This window comes from Anomaloglossus baeobatrachus, chromosome 1 (genome assembly GCF_048569485.1).
Source record: "Anomaloglossus baeobatrachus isolate aAnoBae1 chromosome 1, aAnoBae1.hap1, whole genome shotgun sequence".
Classification (NCBI taxonomy): domain Eukaryota; kingdom Metazoa; phylum Chordata; class Amphibia; order Anura; family Aromobatidae; genus Anomaloglossus; species Anomaloglossus baeobatrachus.
Window position 1 is genome coordinate 441,826,771 of NC_134353.1, and position 17,437 is coordinate 441,844,207.

The window sequence follows — 17,437 nt, forward strand, 5'->3', positions numbered from 1 at the left end:
GAGATGGTGAAGTATAAAAGCATGCAATGACGTCCTAGGAAACACCCATCCTGAAAAAAACTTTGATAGCGGGTGGGATCCTGATCATTCTAGAAATCTGTATGTTCCAACAGTTTCCTGAATATTGAATTATGATCAAAAACAGTTATATAAATTTGTAATACCATACAGTAAACATGTACAATAATCCTGACAAAAGAAAAAACTAAATAGATATATAATAAATATACTGAACGACATTCACGGGGTTAGAACCTGGTGTAAAAAGAAGAAAAACAGCGCAATGTCATGGAGGAGCAGAGACATCAACTACAGGACTACTGCCCCGTGTCATAATTAATCATCGTCCCAAGGAGGTTTCCTATTAGGCAGACAGCCTAAGGGTATAATGATGGAGCTCAAATAGCTGTCGAGGAATTGCTAGAAGAGAGCGGGTGGCAGAGGGCTATGTGTGGGGTATGTGTGGAACCTTAAATGAAATGCAGTATGGAGCTAGTGTCAGGGAGGTGAACAAAGTTCAGAGTCGTGGGAAAAAAACAAAGTACGCCTGCACAGCCTGGTGCTCAGGAAAACCCAGGCAAAAGTCAGAAAGACACAGTGTCTAACATATAGAAACTCGGGGATATATATTTACTGGGGGAAATCTTTATATTAGATGGAACACTGTAAAAAAACAGCTCATCTATAATAAAAAATGGAGCGAGTTTTTTTTATATATATTTTTATATTTATTATTGGGAAAGTGTGTGTCCGATGTAATAGTATATAAGAATACATACACAAATATAGATCTTATTACTATTTAAATTATGTGGTTAGGGGGGCGCATGACCTTGGGCTGGAGTGTTTTAAACAATTTTTAATGGTAGATGATCGCCTACCGATGGGTCAGAAAGACTTCATCCTGAAAGGGATGGAGTTCATTTTAATTAATAATTTCTTCTCTTTCCAAGATAAAATATACCATCAGCACTACGGGACCGTGATCGGCTCAAAGGTTGCACCCACGTTCGCAAATTTATTCATGGGGGCCTTTGAGCTTTTATATATATATAAATATAATTGTAATTTTTGTAAACACATCATTTTGTATAAACGTTATATCGATGACCTGTTCGTCATATGGGATAATACCAGTAATAATGTGGGGTTGTTTCTGGAACACCTGTTGAGTAACAATTGGGGTCTGTCCTTCTCACCCAATATACAGAAGGACAGTATTGATTTTCTGGATCTGATCCTCTGGCACAACAATGGGCAGATTTGGACAAAAACCTATTTCAAGAAGGTTGACAGTAACGGGTATATTCATTATTCCAGCAGTCACTACAGCAAGTGGCTTAGTAACATACCAAAGAACCAATACAAAAGAATCCATAAGAATTGTTCGCTCATCATTGATTTTACAAAACAGGCTGACATTTTAAAGGAGAGGTTCCTTGAGAAAGAATACCCCCTTAACCTTGTTAAGGGAACGTATAAAGCTACAAGTACCCTGACCCAGACGGATTTGATCAGACAAAAAGTAACGGGGATTGAGGACACAAAGCCCTGTGATTTTTCCTCAAACTTCCTCACCACTTTCAGTAATGATGGTGAGAGGATCAGGAAGATTCTTTCCAAACATTGGGGGGTTCTCCTAAATGATCCGGTCCTAGGGGGGTGCTTACCGGCACAACCCGAGCTGACCTTCAGGAGAGCCTCTAGCTTAAAGAATATGCTAGCCCCCAGTAGACTCAGGGAGGTTCCCATCTCCCAGTCTTCTGTCAAACCTTCTGGTGCTTATAAATACCTTATGAGGAACTGCCTTTGTTGTTACTCGATACAACATAGGAGGACACAATTCTGTTCTGGTTCAGGGGAGGAATTTTTTCCTATCAAAACCCACCTAACATGCCAATCTGACTATGTAATTTATTTGATCGAATGTGAATGTAATTAGCAGTACGTGGGCAGAACGATACAACCACTACACAATAGATTGAATTCACATCATCACAACATTAAAAAAGGCTTTCTCCTACATGGGTTGTCTAGGCATGTCACTATAGCACACAATAAGAAATCTAAGCTTAGGGTCACCCCTATTGAACAGATCACTCCTTTTATCCTGAACCATATGGAAATGCTCAATAAAAAGGAGACCTATTGGATCTATAGGCTACGCACACTTAAACCGTCGGGTCTCAATGAGGTCACTGATCTATTCTATTGAATTTTAAATTATATATACCCGTAATAATTTTTCTCAAATTTCACTTATTTATTAATTATTCCACTATATATATTTTTATATTTCTTAAACTAGATTTTTTTATATATTTATATATATTCTTTTTAATTTTTTAGGGCAATTTGCTTTTAAATATAGAGATATATGCTTCCGAGTTTTTTAATGTCCTAATAAAAACTAATATTTTTTAGCCACTTTTCCTTCCTACACTATGATGATTTCCTTCCCCTTATCCAGTCTTTTATATTCTGATTATCCCCCTCATCCAGTAATTGATCTTATTATAGTTTTAACGAGGTTTCTAGTTCCTGAAACCTGTTCCCGAACCACTCAGTTTTTCCCTCTCCTTCTGTAGTTTTCAGTTCGCGTAGGCGTAGGGGGTCTTCTTCCCACGCCGCTGAACTCTGTTACCTTTTTGCACCGCTTCCTGATTGTCCTACATTTTATCACCTGGATACCGCTTAATTTGCCCCTTGTCATTTTTTATCCCCCCCTTTTTTCCCCCCTAACCACATAATAAGATCTATATTTGTGTATGTATTCTTATATACTATTACATCGGACACACACTTTCCCAATAATAAATATAATAATATATATAAAAAAACTCGCTCCATTTTTTATTATAGATGAGCTGTTTTTTGACCGTGTTCCATCTAATATAAAGATTTCCCCCAGTAAATATATATCCCCCGAGTTTCTATATGTTAGACACTGTGTCTTTCTGACTTTTGTCTGGGTTTTCCTGAGCACCAGGCCGTGCAGGCGTACTTTGTTTTTTCCCACGCCTCTGAACTTTGTTCACCTCCCTGACACTAGCTCTGTACTGCATTTCATTGAAGCTTCCACAACATACTCCACACATAGCCCTCTGCCATCTCTTCTAGCAATTCCTCGACAGCAATTTGAGATCCATCATTATACCCTTAGGCTGTCTGCCTAATAGGAAACCTCCTTAGGACAATGATTAATTACGACACGGGGCGGTAGTCCTGTGGTTGATGTCTCTGCTCCTCCATGACATCGCGCTGTTTTTCTTCTTTTTACACCAGGTTCTAACCCCGTGAATGTCGTTCAGTATATTTATTATATATCTATTTACAACAAAACCTATAGAGAACTATGAATGGACGAGCCAGATGAATAAAATTGTAAACTTTATTGAAAAATTATTTTTAAAAAAACACACATATAAAAGACAAAGAATGAGGTCACAGTCAGATACCAACAGGTGATCACAGAAAATAGATCAATATATGTACGGCAGTAAGTGTCTAAGAACCTATACCTCAGATTAGATTAATGGTGTGAAAAAATAATAATAAACCAAAGTGAGAATGAACACCATTAAAAATGGAAAATCCACAAAAACACCAAGAAAGAGGCACTACGAAGTAGATACCTCATAGGGCTACCCTATTAAAGATAAACACCTTACCTGCAGCTTAAAAAGATGCAAAAGGGAGAAAAGCAATAGGGTTTAAAAGGCCAAGAGACAATGCCCTTTGTAGCCACTAGATGGTGTTAAAGCAACGAGGATATAGGAAGGCTGGAAGGAGAATAGAGTCCTTATCGCAGGAAACTACAAATAGTGGCAGAGGAAAAAATAGGCAGAAAACTGCTCCATAAAAACTAATATTTCCAAAGCCAATCCTGCAATAAAATAATGCAGAGAAAGAGACACCAAGTCTAAATAGAAATCAAGGGCCAATGCCCTGCCCATTATATCCATAGGAAAACGATCCTGCAAGGTATTACAAAGCCATAAGAACCAGCCATAAAGATAGAAGACACTAAAAATGCCAAAAGATAAACAACCTGAGGGTGAGAGATTGCCGCTAGGGGACCCTAGGCTGTCCCTAACCTCAGTGTTACTCCTGATGGTGGAGATGCCTGAGTCCCGTGTGTGGCTATGCTTCTTCTTTTCCACCATGGAAGGTAGGGGCAGGAGTGAGATGAAAACACAGATACAGACAGACAAGATAAAACCAAAATTCTGACACACTGTAAACAGAGGAATAGACAATTAGAGACTCAGGAGAATAGCAAGAAGGTAGCAACAAAAGGCAACAATGGTTAACTCCACAACCGCACTCAGAAACAAGAACTACAAATCACTAGATAGTCTGGATCACATCACCTCACCAGACCAGTTAAGATAAACTATAGCTGGCATAGAAGGAAGATTTAGCCAGCATATACAGAAGAGCAGATGTGATTGGCTCTCCCACAACATTTGATCAAAGGAAATTAACAAGAAGACTAGCCTGCCTATAAATTACCACACTGCAGGTATATGCCTGAATCTGCCTGCGTTGATCACAGACATCAGAGAAGTTATCAGGCAGAGTGTCAAAGTTTGTAGTCTGAACAGATCCCGACACAGCCACAACAGTCGTCGAAGTTTGCAAAAATCTCCATGTTACACTTTAATGGAGTGCATCTTTTGCTGCTACAGTTTATATGTGCCTGATACATATTATACTTCAGTCAAATCAGCTGGTGTAAGCTGAACTGGGGACATCTATGGCTAAAACGCAATGTGTCAAAGGAAACTGGCAAAAAGAGGATGTAATGGAGATGTAAGGAAGTACATTACTCACATGTTAAGAATACAAAATAAAGGGTGCTTTACACGCTGCAACCTCATTAGCGATGTGACACGCCAGATCGCATATGCGATCTGCCGAGATCGCACATAGGTTGTTTTTATAGCGCCGGTCACATGTGTGATCTCGGCAGATTGCATCTGCGATATGGCGTGTCATATCGCTAACGTGATTGCTAGCGATGTCGCAACGTGTAAAACACCCCTAAGACTTATTTAATGATTCATACCTCAAAAATGAACATTAGAACTTGTGTGAGTGAATACCACCAGGGGCTGGCTTGCACATTTTAGAATGGAGGGGCAATCACAAGGCAGTGGCCCTCGAGTTGCACCGCACCCCCCCATTGGTCGGTTTATCTCTGGCCACTGCATTAAAGCAGAAGTGGTAACAGGCTTTATGAACAGGCTGGTAAATATATATGGGAACGGTAGTGGCCGCCTGCAGGAGACCGGGAATACGACCGGTGGAACCGTAAGGGACCTGAACCGGGTAGTGGCCCACTGGAACCGAACCGGGGAGCCAACTGGATACCGAAGCACCAGGCAAGGTACTCAGACCCCGAACTAGACTATACGCCACCACCATAGTCAAAATAACTGATTGCGGTCTGGACCTCAGGGGTTCATTCCCACTAAAGTCCCGATTGAAGGCAACAGCCCAACCCATCCAGATAGGAGCCACCGCCAAAGGCCAGAGATCCAAAGGGCCAGCGTCTGCGGGCAAACGGGCTCCTACGACACCTACACGCCGGGGAGTGGACTACCAGTGCTCAGGCACAGTGGTCAAAATACAAACACAGGTGCAGGAGAAAGGCGGACATTGCCAACCAAACTGGGAAGCTGCAGCCGGCTGCGGGCCCCGTTCATCACTTCGTTTGGTTTACCAGTGACTCTGTGTGGCTTAATCGTGAGTACACCTGTGCCCTCGGGCACCGCATCGCGCTACACCGCAACACTGCGCCCTGCACCCCGGCCCTCGCCAACCAGGCCCCGGGACCAACATCCCCCTACCCACGGAGGGGTCAACACCTAGCTGCGCCACTACACCGCTCCCAGGAGTCCCCGTACCTTCACCGCAGTGGTGGTGCCCACCATCACCACAACCCGTGGGTGGTGTCATGAACAATCATCCCACAACCAAATACCCGCATCCCTCACGCGTAGCGCCAATCTCCCTTGCAGAGCGACGTGACCCCCGGGGCCGTGAGAGGCTTGAGACACCACCTGTAGAACGCGAGCACGGATCCGAGCGGCTCGGCGGTCGCAGCCAAGGCGCGGGGCGGTACACTTACATATGGTACCATAACTGAGCTTACTATAAACAGAAATAAGTGTTCCAGGTGGCACACAATCCAAGGTGCACGTGTCCGAGTAATGCATCCACAGTATATAACTTGAATAAAGGACCAGCACTTCAAATCTTCTAAAGCTTATAAGGATTTTTTCCATGTAAGCAAAATACAGGCATAAATGACGTGTTTCTGCTATTAGTGAGCCCTTTTCAAACACATCTGTAGATCAAGTGAATACACACATATATACCGTATTTTTCGCTTTATAAGACACACCTGATTATATGATGCACTTAGGTTTTAGAGGAGGAAAATTTAAAAATATATATTTTGAGCCAAATAGTGCGCTAAAACATTTTAATAAAATTATGAAAACATTATTTTAACAATATAGACTTAACAGTAGCATTGTAAGTAACATGAACCATGTTTGTGAATAACATGAGGGGAAGCTTGTGGGATGATGGGGCATCTGTGGATGATGCACTGTTATGGGGGATCTGTGGATATGCACAGTTATGGGGATCTGTGGATCATGCACTGTTACGCGGGACCTGTGAGTGATGCACTGATATTGGGGTTCTGTGGATGACGCACTGTTATGGGGGATCTGTGGATGATGCTCTGTTATAGGGAATTTGTGGATGATGCACTGTTATGGGGAACCTGTGGATGACGCTCTGTTATGGGGAATCTGTGCATAACACTGTGTTATGGAGGATCTGTGGATGATGCACTGCTGTAGGAGATCTGTGGATGACACACTGTTATGGGGACCTGGGATTACCAGGCCCCTCATCTCTAGAAATACATACTTGTACTGTATGCCATAAATGGGTGTATTCTGAAAGATGAGGGGGGTGGTAGTCACATTTACAACCCTTTAGCCACTGCATTACAGTCCCTCCCTGGAGTGTTTAAACTAAATATGGCTACAGCCCCTATCATCCTTCATAATAGACCCTTTAATACAGTATATTCTGAAGGCTGATGATGGGGGTTGTGTTCCTCTCCAGTGTATTTGCTCACCTATTAAGGACTCTTCATTCAACTGACATAATTGTGTAAGGGTCATATCACTGATTGGTGGAGGCAGCTCTGCAGCAGTTGCCTCCACCAATCGGTATCCAGCCCTGCAGTGGCGGATAATCGCTCTTCTCTCTCTCCTCTTTCTTAAAATAGTCTGTCTACTGAGGAGAACTAAAATGGAGCCCTCCGCAATCTTTATCTGTGCCTGCACTGCCTCCGACGCGATCGACTTAAGGAAAATGGCTGTGGAGGCAGCACATGCATGGATAGTGATCTTGACTCTGAGATCTCAATCTGCACCTGCGACGCTTCCGCAGCCATTTTCCTAAAGTCCATCGTGTCGGAGGCAGCGCAGGCACAGATAGAGATATCATTCTGAGATCCAATGCCCCCGCCTCCATAGCCATTTGCAGGCAGATCCATGGGGCCTTCCTCGCACCACTTTGACACCCCAGCTATGGGTCCACAGCAATGCCATCTGCCCAATTCTGCCTTCCTGAAGCCTCCCCAGATCATCATCGATCTTCCACCACATTTCCCAGTGGGTGCAAGACACTGTGGCTTGCACGCCTCTCCAGGTCTCCGTCTAACCATTGGATGACCAGATGTTGGGCAAAGCTGAAAATTAGACTCATCAAAAAAGATTACCTTACTCTAGAAATTGGGCAGATTAAACTTTGCGAAGGACGTATTAATAAAGCCGCTTACAAGGTTATCCTGGAAAACAGTTGCTTCCTTCTGCTCAGGCAATGTTCCCCAACTCTGAGGACTGTTTTTTCCAGCAGGACAATGCGCCATGCCACACAGCTAGGTCAATCAATGTGTGGATGAAGGACCACCACATCAAAACCCTGTCATCTCCAGCTCAATCTCCAGACCTAAACCCCATTGAAAACATCTGGAATCTAATCAAGAGGAAGATGGATAGTCACAAGCCATCAAACAAAGAATAACTGCTTAAATTTTTGCACCAGAAGTGGCATAAGGTCACCAAAAAGCAGTGTGAAGAGACTGGTGGAAAGCATGCCAAGATGCATGAAAGCTGTGATTAAAAATCATAGTTATTCCACAAAATATTGATTTCTGATCTCTTCCTGAGCTGAAACATTATTGGTATTGTTGTTTCTAAATGATTATGAACTTGTTTTCTTTGCATTATTTGAGGTATGAAAGCACTACTTTTTTTTCGTTTTGACTATTTCTCATTTTCAGTAAATAAATACAAAATTTATTGCTTGAAAATTCGGAGACATGTTGATAGTAGTTTATAGAATAAACAAACTATTTATATTTTACTCAAAAATATACCTATAAAGAGAAAATTTTTGTATATATTGTATGTGTGTATTAACATGATCTATAGATGTGTTTGAAAAAGACTCATTAATAGCCAAAATGCATAATTTACGCCTGTATTTTGCTTATATAGAATAAATCCTTATAAACTTTAGAAGATTTGGAGTGCAGGTCCTTCATTCAGGTTATATGAGCTTACTATATAGATATGGGAGCAAAACTTTCTTACTACACAGATACAGTACCATAACCCAGCTAACTATATATACACAACAATTACAAAGCTTCTCCTACATTTTCAATGTTAAACACGTACAGCACATGGATGGCACATGGACTGACTATACACTGTTGCCATCCGTGTGCTGTACTTGTTTTCAAGGCCCCATAGACTTCTATTGGCCCATGTCATCTGTGCTGCTGGAAAAAAACAGACGTCTCTGTGTGGATCACATGGACACACGGTCAGTGTAAACACACGGGCATGCGAGCAGAACCATAGTTTATAATGGGAACATGTGGTAACCATGAAAAAAACAAAAAACATACAACACATAGCAGAAACATGGACATGTGAAGGAGGCCTTAAAGTGAACCAATCACCGGGATTTTTGTATTTAACCTAAAGCCAGGGCTACACTGGCACTATCAGACTGATTCTACACATACCTTTATTTGTCAGCTCGGATGTTTAGGTTTTGAAATCCAAGAAAGTAAAATTTATAAAATGAGCAGCTTCTAGAGTGACAGCAGCTGAGGATCAGATGATATCTGAGGGGTATTCCTACTTATGCGCTCCCCCTGTTAGAATTACCATAAGTATTATACCATTGATTTAAATTTTGACTTGCAGGACCTGTGTGAGGTCATACCCATGTGAGCAGAAGAGGCAAGGCCTCAGTCAACAAAGCTGATACCAGGAAGCAACATTTTTTTGTTGGTTGAGGCCCTGCCCCTTCTGGTCACATGGGTATGACCTCACACAGGTCCTGCAAGTCAAAATTTAAATCGATGGTATAATACTTATGCTAGTTCTAACAGGGGAAGGAGATACAGTAAGTATGAAAATATTATCTGATCCTCAGCTGCTGTCACTCAAGAAGCTGCTGATTTTATAAACTTTACTTTCTTGGATTTCAAAACCTATGCATCATAGCTGACCACTAAAGGTATGTAGAGAATCAGCCCAATAGTGCCAGTATAGCACTGGCTTTAGGTTATATACGAAAACCCTGGTCATTGGTTCCCTTTAAGGTGACATAGCTACGTCACAATGCAGGGTTTAATTTAACTTGTCTTTTCATAAACATGGAAAGACAAATTAAATTCCCTAACGCATATGTGAATGATCCCTTAGGGCCCATGCCATGCACACAATCAGTGTCAGCAACGTTTTTGATGCAGAGTGTTTTTGCTGCATCCAAAATGCTGTATTGTACAGCACAAGCATAGTGGATAGGATTTATAGAAATCTCCAGCTCCCTGTGCTTCTTTTAGACACTCCATAAACTGACCTGTGGAGTGGGTTTTCGAGCTGCAGCATGTCAATTTATTCTAACAGAGATGCTAGTGCTCTGAGCGGAAAAACACAATGATAATCCACTGTGTCAGTCACCCTCATCGCTTGTATGGACAGCGCGTTATCTCGTTCAGGAGACTAGCGTCTCCACTACAGTTGAGCGCGGTTCGCGGTTCTTGGTTCTCCAGTTCGCGGTTCGAGTGATTTTGGGGGCTGTTCTAGATCGAACTAGAACTCGAGCTTTTTGCTAAAGCTCGATAGTTCTAGTTACGTTCGAGAACGGTTCTAGCAGCAAAAAGCCAAGCTAATTACTAGCTGGCTTTCCGCTGTAATAGTGTAAGTCACTCTGCGACTCACACTATTATGAAATTTCAGCGTATAGTGTGCGGGAACAGCGCATTCAGATCACTGCTGCTGGGATAATCGCGATCGCCATTTTTTTTTTTCCCTTGTCTTCCTTGTCTAAGCGCGCGCGTGTAGTGGGGCGGGCCAGCATGTCAGCCAATCCCAGACACACACAGCTAAGTGGACTTTTAGCCAGAGAAGCAACGGCATGTGTGATAGGATGTCCCTGCTTTATAAATACGGGCATCTGCCCGTCTGGACGCCATTATCTGCCTTCTGCGTCTGGGTGTCAGTAACCGCTGGCGTAGCTCCTGTCTCCGATACTGCTGTGTACGCTCTATACACAGCGCTATACAGAATTAGGATAGCAGATTCTTTCAGCTCTTGTAGGGGCTAATTACAGCAGGCTCAGAGCCATAGGTGACAGTCAGGTCCGTGGAAACAGATTTTAACAGCTACACAAGATAACAGCGTCTGTGTAGCTAAGGTCAGGGATTTCCTCCCTGCATTTCCCCATTAGGAGGAATAGAAAGTGAGGCTTCCTTTCCTCTACCCAGACCCACAAGCCTGCCACTGTACCCTCCTGCCCTTTGCACACTCAAACTCATTGTTACTAAGCCATTATACTAGCAAACACTGAGTAAACTTAGTGGCATCCTAAAAGTGGCTGTTGGACTTCCATTAGTGTCCCACTGGTGCAAAGCTATTTGCGGCACCACTGCATTGCACACTCAAACTCATTTCTACTAAGCTATTATACTAGCAAACTATGCTGCCAGTTTAAGGGCCGTAGTTGCATTATCAGGGATAATTATTGTTGTTTATTCTGCTGTTAATAAAGCTAGACCACCGCTGCAATCTACACCACCTCTCAATTTTTACTACCACATTTTAAGTGCACAATCTTGTCGCAATCAAAATGAGTGGCAAAATGACAGATGCTGGTGGAAAGGGGAAGAGGCGTGTTGGAAAAGGAAAAAAAGGGTTTGTCCGTGGGGAAGGTGGCAAAGCTCCATTAACATCTGCTGAAGATAGACCATCTTCCAGCAAAAGTGGACAATCCGATGTGCTCCCTTTTTTACGGACACAAACAACTGGAACAAAGGTAGATGATGGCCAAAAAAGGAAAATGCTTGAATGGATCTCAAGTGGTCCAACAAGTGCCCTCTCCTCCACCTCAACTACGGCATCCAAAAAACACCAGTCCTCTGAGTTGTCAGCCCAATCACACTTGCTTTCTCCCAGCTCTGTAGTCTCCATCCGCCCTGCACAGTATGGTGGAACTGAGATGGCTGAGTCTGCAGATCTGTTCAGTCACACTATAGCCTGGGAATCAGAGGTCTGCTCCCAAGCTACAGTGAGTACAGACCAGGAAATGGTCTGCAGTGATGCCCAGAACCTTTGTGTCTCTGATTCAGGCCATGAGGACCAAGTTTCTGACCATAATGTTGACCCTTTTTCACAAACTGTAACACCTGTTATAGACAATGAGGAACATACTGATGACGATGGGACGCAGATACCAGATTGAGATGACAACTTAAATATTCTGTCAGGGCAAGAAGAGGCTCGGTCTGAGGGTGAGGGGAGTGCTAACACAACAATTTATGAGGAAGTTCTAGATCCCACCTACTGTCAACCCACAGTCAGGTACTCGAGGAGGTCAACAGAGGCGGTGGAGGAGGATGCAACCGACGACGAAGTTACCTTGCGCCTTCCTGGACAGAGTCGGATCACTGGTCTACAACTGCATCCTCAGCCACCACTCTGCCTCTGAGCACTAGTCGGGGTGGATCAGCAGGTTGCATGCCCTCTAAGCCTTGCCTAGCCTGGTCCTTTTTTGACATAGCAAAAGATCGCCCAAATTATGTGATCTGTAAAATTTGTCGTGATTCTGTTAGTAGAGGGCAAAACCTCAGCAGTTTGACAACTTCTTCCATGAATCGTCACATGAATAAATATCATATGTCCCGGTGGGTGCTGCAATGTGGCCTAGCGGAGCGAACCATCCACCGCCTGCCCCTTCCAGTGCATCCGTGCGCTCTTCATCTTTTAGGACTGTGGGGACAGCTCTCACACCTGGTTTTCCATGCACAACTTCCACCACTGTAACGGCAACAGGCAGTTTGCTTGGTAGGTCGTCAGTTGGTTTGGAAGGGGAAACAAGTGCGTGTGTACAGCTCTCTCAGTCATCTATAGCACCAACGTTGGATGAAGGCAACATCATGTCTACGCCTGCACTTTCCTCACAAACCTACATTTTTCCAGGGACACCCTACTCAACACCGTCTACACACAGCAGCCAGATCTCTGTCCCTCAGATATGGACAAATAAAAGGCCATTTCCTGCAACCCATGACAAAGCTAAGAGGTTGACTATATCCCTCTGTAAGCTCTTGGCTACCGAAATGCTGCCTTTCCGCCTGGTGGACACACAGGATTTTAGAGACCTTATGTCTGTCGCTGTGCCCCAGTACCAGATGCCCAGTCGACACTACTTCTCTAAGAAAGGTGTGCCTGCGCTACACCAGCATGTCGCACACAACATCACCACTTCCTTGAGAATCTCTGTGTGTCAACGGGTGCATTTCACCACCGATACTTGGACCAGTAAGCATGGACAGGGACGTTACATGTCGGTGACTGGGCACTGGGTAACTATGGTGATAGATGGTGAAGGGTCTTCTGCACAAGTCTTGCCGTCCCCATGACTTGTGTGTCAATCCTCTGTCTGTCCAAGTTCCGCCACTGCTTCTGCCTCCTCCACCTCGTCTGGGTCCTCCACCTCCGCCCCAAGCCTGCCTGGTCAGGCCACCAGCATTCTAACTGCGCAGAAGGAATCACGCACCCCTCATTACTATGCTGGCAGCAGAGCGCAATGGCATCAGGCAGTCTTTAGCTTGAAATGTCTTGGAAATAAGAGTCACACAGCGGCTGAGTTGTGGGCAGCTCTGGAGACTGAGTTTAATAAATGGTTGTCTCCACTAAACCTGCAGCCTGGTAAGGCAGTGTGCGACAATGCTGCAAACCTGGGTGCGGCCCTTCGCCTGGGCAAGGTGACACACGTGCCTTGTATGGCCCACGTATTCAACCTTGTTGTCCAGCAATTTTTAACACACTATCCCGGCCTAGATGGCCTTCTGAACAGAGCACGAAAACTGTCTGCTCACTTCCGCCGTTCAACCACCGCTGCTGAGCGACTTGCATCACTCCAGAAGTCTTTCAGCCTGCCGGTTCATCGCCTGAAATGCGATGTGCCGACACGCTGGAATTCGACTCTCCACATGTTACAGCGACTGTGGCAGCACCGTCGAGCCCTGGTGCAATACGTCATGACGTATAGCCTGGGCCAACGAGATGCAGAGGTGGGGCAGATCACCCTGATGGAGTGGTCTCAGATCAAGGACCTATGCATCCTTCTGCACAGTTTCGACATGGCGACGAATATGTTTAGCGCTGACAATGCCATTATCAGCATGACAATTCCAGTCATTTACATGCTGGAGCACACGCTAAACACTATTCGGAGTCAGGGGGTGGGATAACAGGAAGGGGAGGAACTACAGGAGGATTCATATGCGCAAGAGACAACAACATCACCAAGGTCCAGACGTTCATCATCACCAACGCGGCAGGTATGGGACCATGGGGGACAGTGATCAACGAAGGGCGCATGGTAGCAGACGAAATGTTGAGGAAGGTGCAGGAGAACATGAAGAAATGGAGGACGAACTGTCCATGGACATGGAAGACTCAGCGGATGAGGGAGACCTTGGTCAAATTTCAGTTGAAAGAGGTTGGGGGGAGATGTCAGAGGAAGAAAGAACTGTTAGCACTTCTGTGCCACAAACACAGCGTGGACATGGTCCGCATGGCTGCGCATGACACATGAGTGCATAGGAAACAATGGGAGGCAATCACAAACACATAAAAACACCTAGAAAACACCCTCAAAGGTATCCAAAAGGTGACAAACAACTCACAACACAACACAATCACATGGGAAAGTGACAAGGACAAATTCTCATGCGAAAACAAAAGAGCTGGACAAGGAAAAAGAGGAGGAGACACAGATATAGGCATAGCACGCCCTTCTAAAATCATGTAAAACACCGCAAGGTGACTCCAAGCGGAGTCTCCCTTTTTTCCAAAAATTGGGCCACACACACACCCACCCCTTCAGTGGCAGCACTTGTGCCCCAGTTGTACACTTCACAGCTAGATTTGCATCAAGCACATTCAAAATCCACAAGCATTTACTCTCCCCAGGATGACACAGGGGTAGTAAATTCCTTGTGTATCCATGACTTGTTCATTTTGATGAACGTTAGTCTGTCCACATTGTCACTGGACAGACGCGTGCGTTTATCTGTCAGCACACACCCAGCAGCACTGAAGACACGTTCAGAGACAACGCTGGCAGCGGAACACGACAAAATCTCGAAGGCGTAAGTGGAGAGCTCTGGCCATTTTTCAAGATCTGAAGCCCAAAATGAGCAAGGCTCCATTTGCAAAGTCATGGCATCGATGTTCATTTGGAGATACTCCTGTATCATCCTCTCCAGCCGTTGACTATGTGTCAGACTTGTTGTCTCTGGTGGCCTTGCAAAGGAGAGTCTAAAAAAATTATGAAAAGATTCAATAAAATTGCTGTTACCAGCACCAGATACGGTGCTACTGGTACGGGTAGACTGTTGAAGGTGACGAGACCGTCCCATGTTTATCAAGTTACAACTGGGAGATTCACTCCCTGCACCTGCACGTTTGTTTGGTTGAAAAGCCGAGCTAAGATCGAGTAACAGCTTCTGCTGATACTCCTGCATACATGCGTCCCTTTCTATGGCTTGAATTATGTCACAAAATTTGGACTTGTACCGGGGATCTAATAGTGTGGCAAGCCAGTAGTCATCATCACTTTTAATTTTGACAATACAAGGGTCATGTTGGAGGTAGTGCAGCAAGAAGGCACTCATGTGTCTTGCGCAGCCAAGCGGATCAAGTCCACACTGTGTTTGTGGCATAGAGGTGCTAACCGTTCTTTCTTCCTCTGACATCTCCCCCCAACCGCTTTCAACTGAAATTTGACCAAGGTCTCCCTCATCCGCTGAGTCTTCCATGTCCATGGACAGTTCGTCCTCCATTTCTTCATGTTCTCCTGCACCTTCCGTAACATTTCGCCTGCTACCATGCGCCCTTGTTGATCCCTGTCCCCCATGGTCCCATGCCTGCCGCGTTGGTGATGATGAACGTCTGGACCTTGGTGATGTTGTTGTCTCTTGCGCATATGAATCCTCCTGTAGTTCCTCCCCTTCCTGTTGTCCCATCCCCTGACTCCGAATAGTGTTTAGCGTGTGCTCCAGCATGTAAATAACTGGAATTGTCATGCTGATAATGGCATTGTCAGCGCTAAACATATTCGTCGCCATGTCGAAACTGTGCAGAAGGGTGCATAGCTCCTTGATCTGAGACCACTCCATCAGGGTGATCTGCCCCACCTGTGCATCTCGTTGGCTATACGTCATGACGTATTGCACCAGGGCTCGACGGTGCTGCCACAGTCGCTTTAACATGTGGAGAGTCGAATTCCAGCGTGTCGGCACATCGCATTTCAGGCGATGAACCAGCAGGCCGAAAGACTTCTGGAGCGATGCAAGTCGCTCAGCAGCGGTGGTTGAATGGCGGAAGTGAGCAGACAGTTTTCGTGCCCTGTTCAGAAGGCCATTTAGGCCAGGATAGTGTGTTAAAAATTGCTGGACAACAAGGTTCAACACGTGAGCCATACAAGGCACGTGTGTCACCTTGCCCAGGCGAAGGGCCGCACCCAGGTTTGCAGCATTGTCGCACACTGCCTTACCAGGCTGCAGGTTGAGTGGAGACAACCATTTTTAAACTCAGTCTCCAGAGCTGCCCACAACTCAGCCGCTGTGTGACTCCTATTTCCAAGACATTTCAAGCTAAAGACCGCCTGATGCCGTTGCGCTCTGCTGCCAGCATAGTAATGAGGGGTGCGCGATTCCTTCTGCGCAGTTAGAAAGCTGGTGGCCTGACCAGGCAGGCTTGGGGCAGAGGTGGAGGACCCAGACAAAGGGGAGGAGGCAGAAGCAGTGGCGGAACTTGGACAGACAGAGGATTGACACACGAGTCATTGGGACGGCAAGACTTGTGCAGCAGACCCTTCACCATCTATCACCATAGCTACCCAGTGCTCAGTCAGCGACATGTAACGTCCCTGTCCATGCTTACTGGTCCAAATATCGGTGGTGAAATGCACATGTTGACACACAGAGTTTCTCAAGGAAGCGGTGATGTTGTGTGCGACATGCTGGTGTAGCACAGGCACACCTTTCTTAGAGATGTAGTGGCGACTGGGCATCTGGTACTGGGGCACAGCGACAGACATAAGGTCTCTAAAATCCTGTGTGTCCACCAGGCGGAAAGGCAGCATTTCGGTAGCCAAGAGCTTACAGAGGGATAAAGTCAACCTCTTAGCTTTGTCATGAGTCGCAGGAAATGACCTTTTATTTGTCCACATCTGAGGGACAGAGATCTGGCTGCTGTGTGTAGACGGTGTTGAGTAGGGTGTAGAGATGAGCGAACCGGTCCCGGTTCGGCTCGAGGTCGGTTCGCCGAATGGAGCTCCCGTTCGAGTTCGGCTCGTCGAACGTTCGACGAACCGAACTCGAACTGCATAGGAAACAATGGCAGGCAATCACAAACACAGAAAAACACCTAGAAAACACCCTCAAAGGTGTCCAAAAGGTGACAAACAACTCACAACACAACACAAACACATGGGAAAGTGACAAGGACATATACTCATGCGAAAACAAAGGAGCTGGACAAGGAAAAAGAGCAGGAGACACAGATATGGGTATATGCAAGGGAACGTCCATGCCATTACTGTGCAACTTGAGCCCTGCTCATTTTAGGCTTCCAATCTTGATAAATTGCCTGAGCTCCCACGTATGCCTTGGGGATCTTGTCGTGTCCTGTAGCCAGCGTTCTCTCGGAACCTGTCTTCAGTGCTGCTGGGGGTCTGCTGGCAGATAAGCACACGTGTCTGTCCACTGACAATGTGGACATGGCTCTCAGAGGACTTTTCTTCCCCTGGG

General features: G+C 45.2%; 1 protein-coding gene across 1 annotated transcript in view; it reads right to left on the minus strand.

Annotated features, from left to right (window-relative positions):
- LOC142316860 (cartilage oligomeric matrix protein-like) overlaps positions 1–17,437 on the minus strand; it is a 1,990,803-nt gene that overhangs the window by 1,803,669 nt on the left and 169,697 nt on the right. The gene's annotated exons all lie outside the window — the stretch shown is intronic.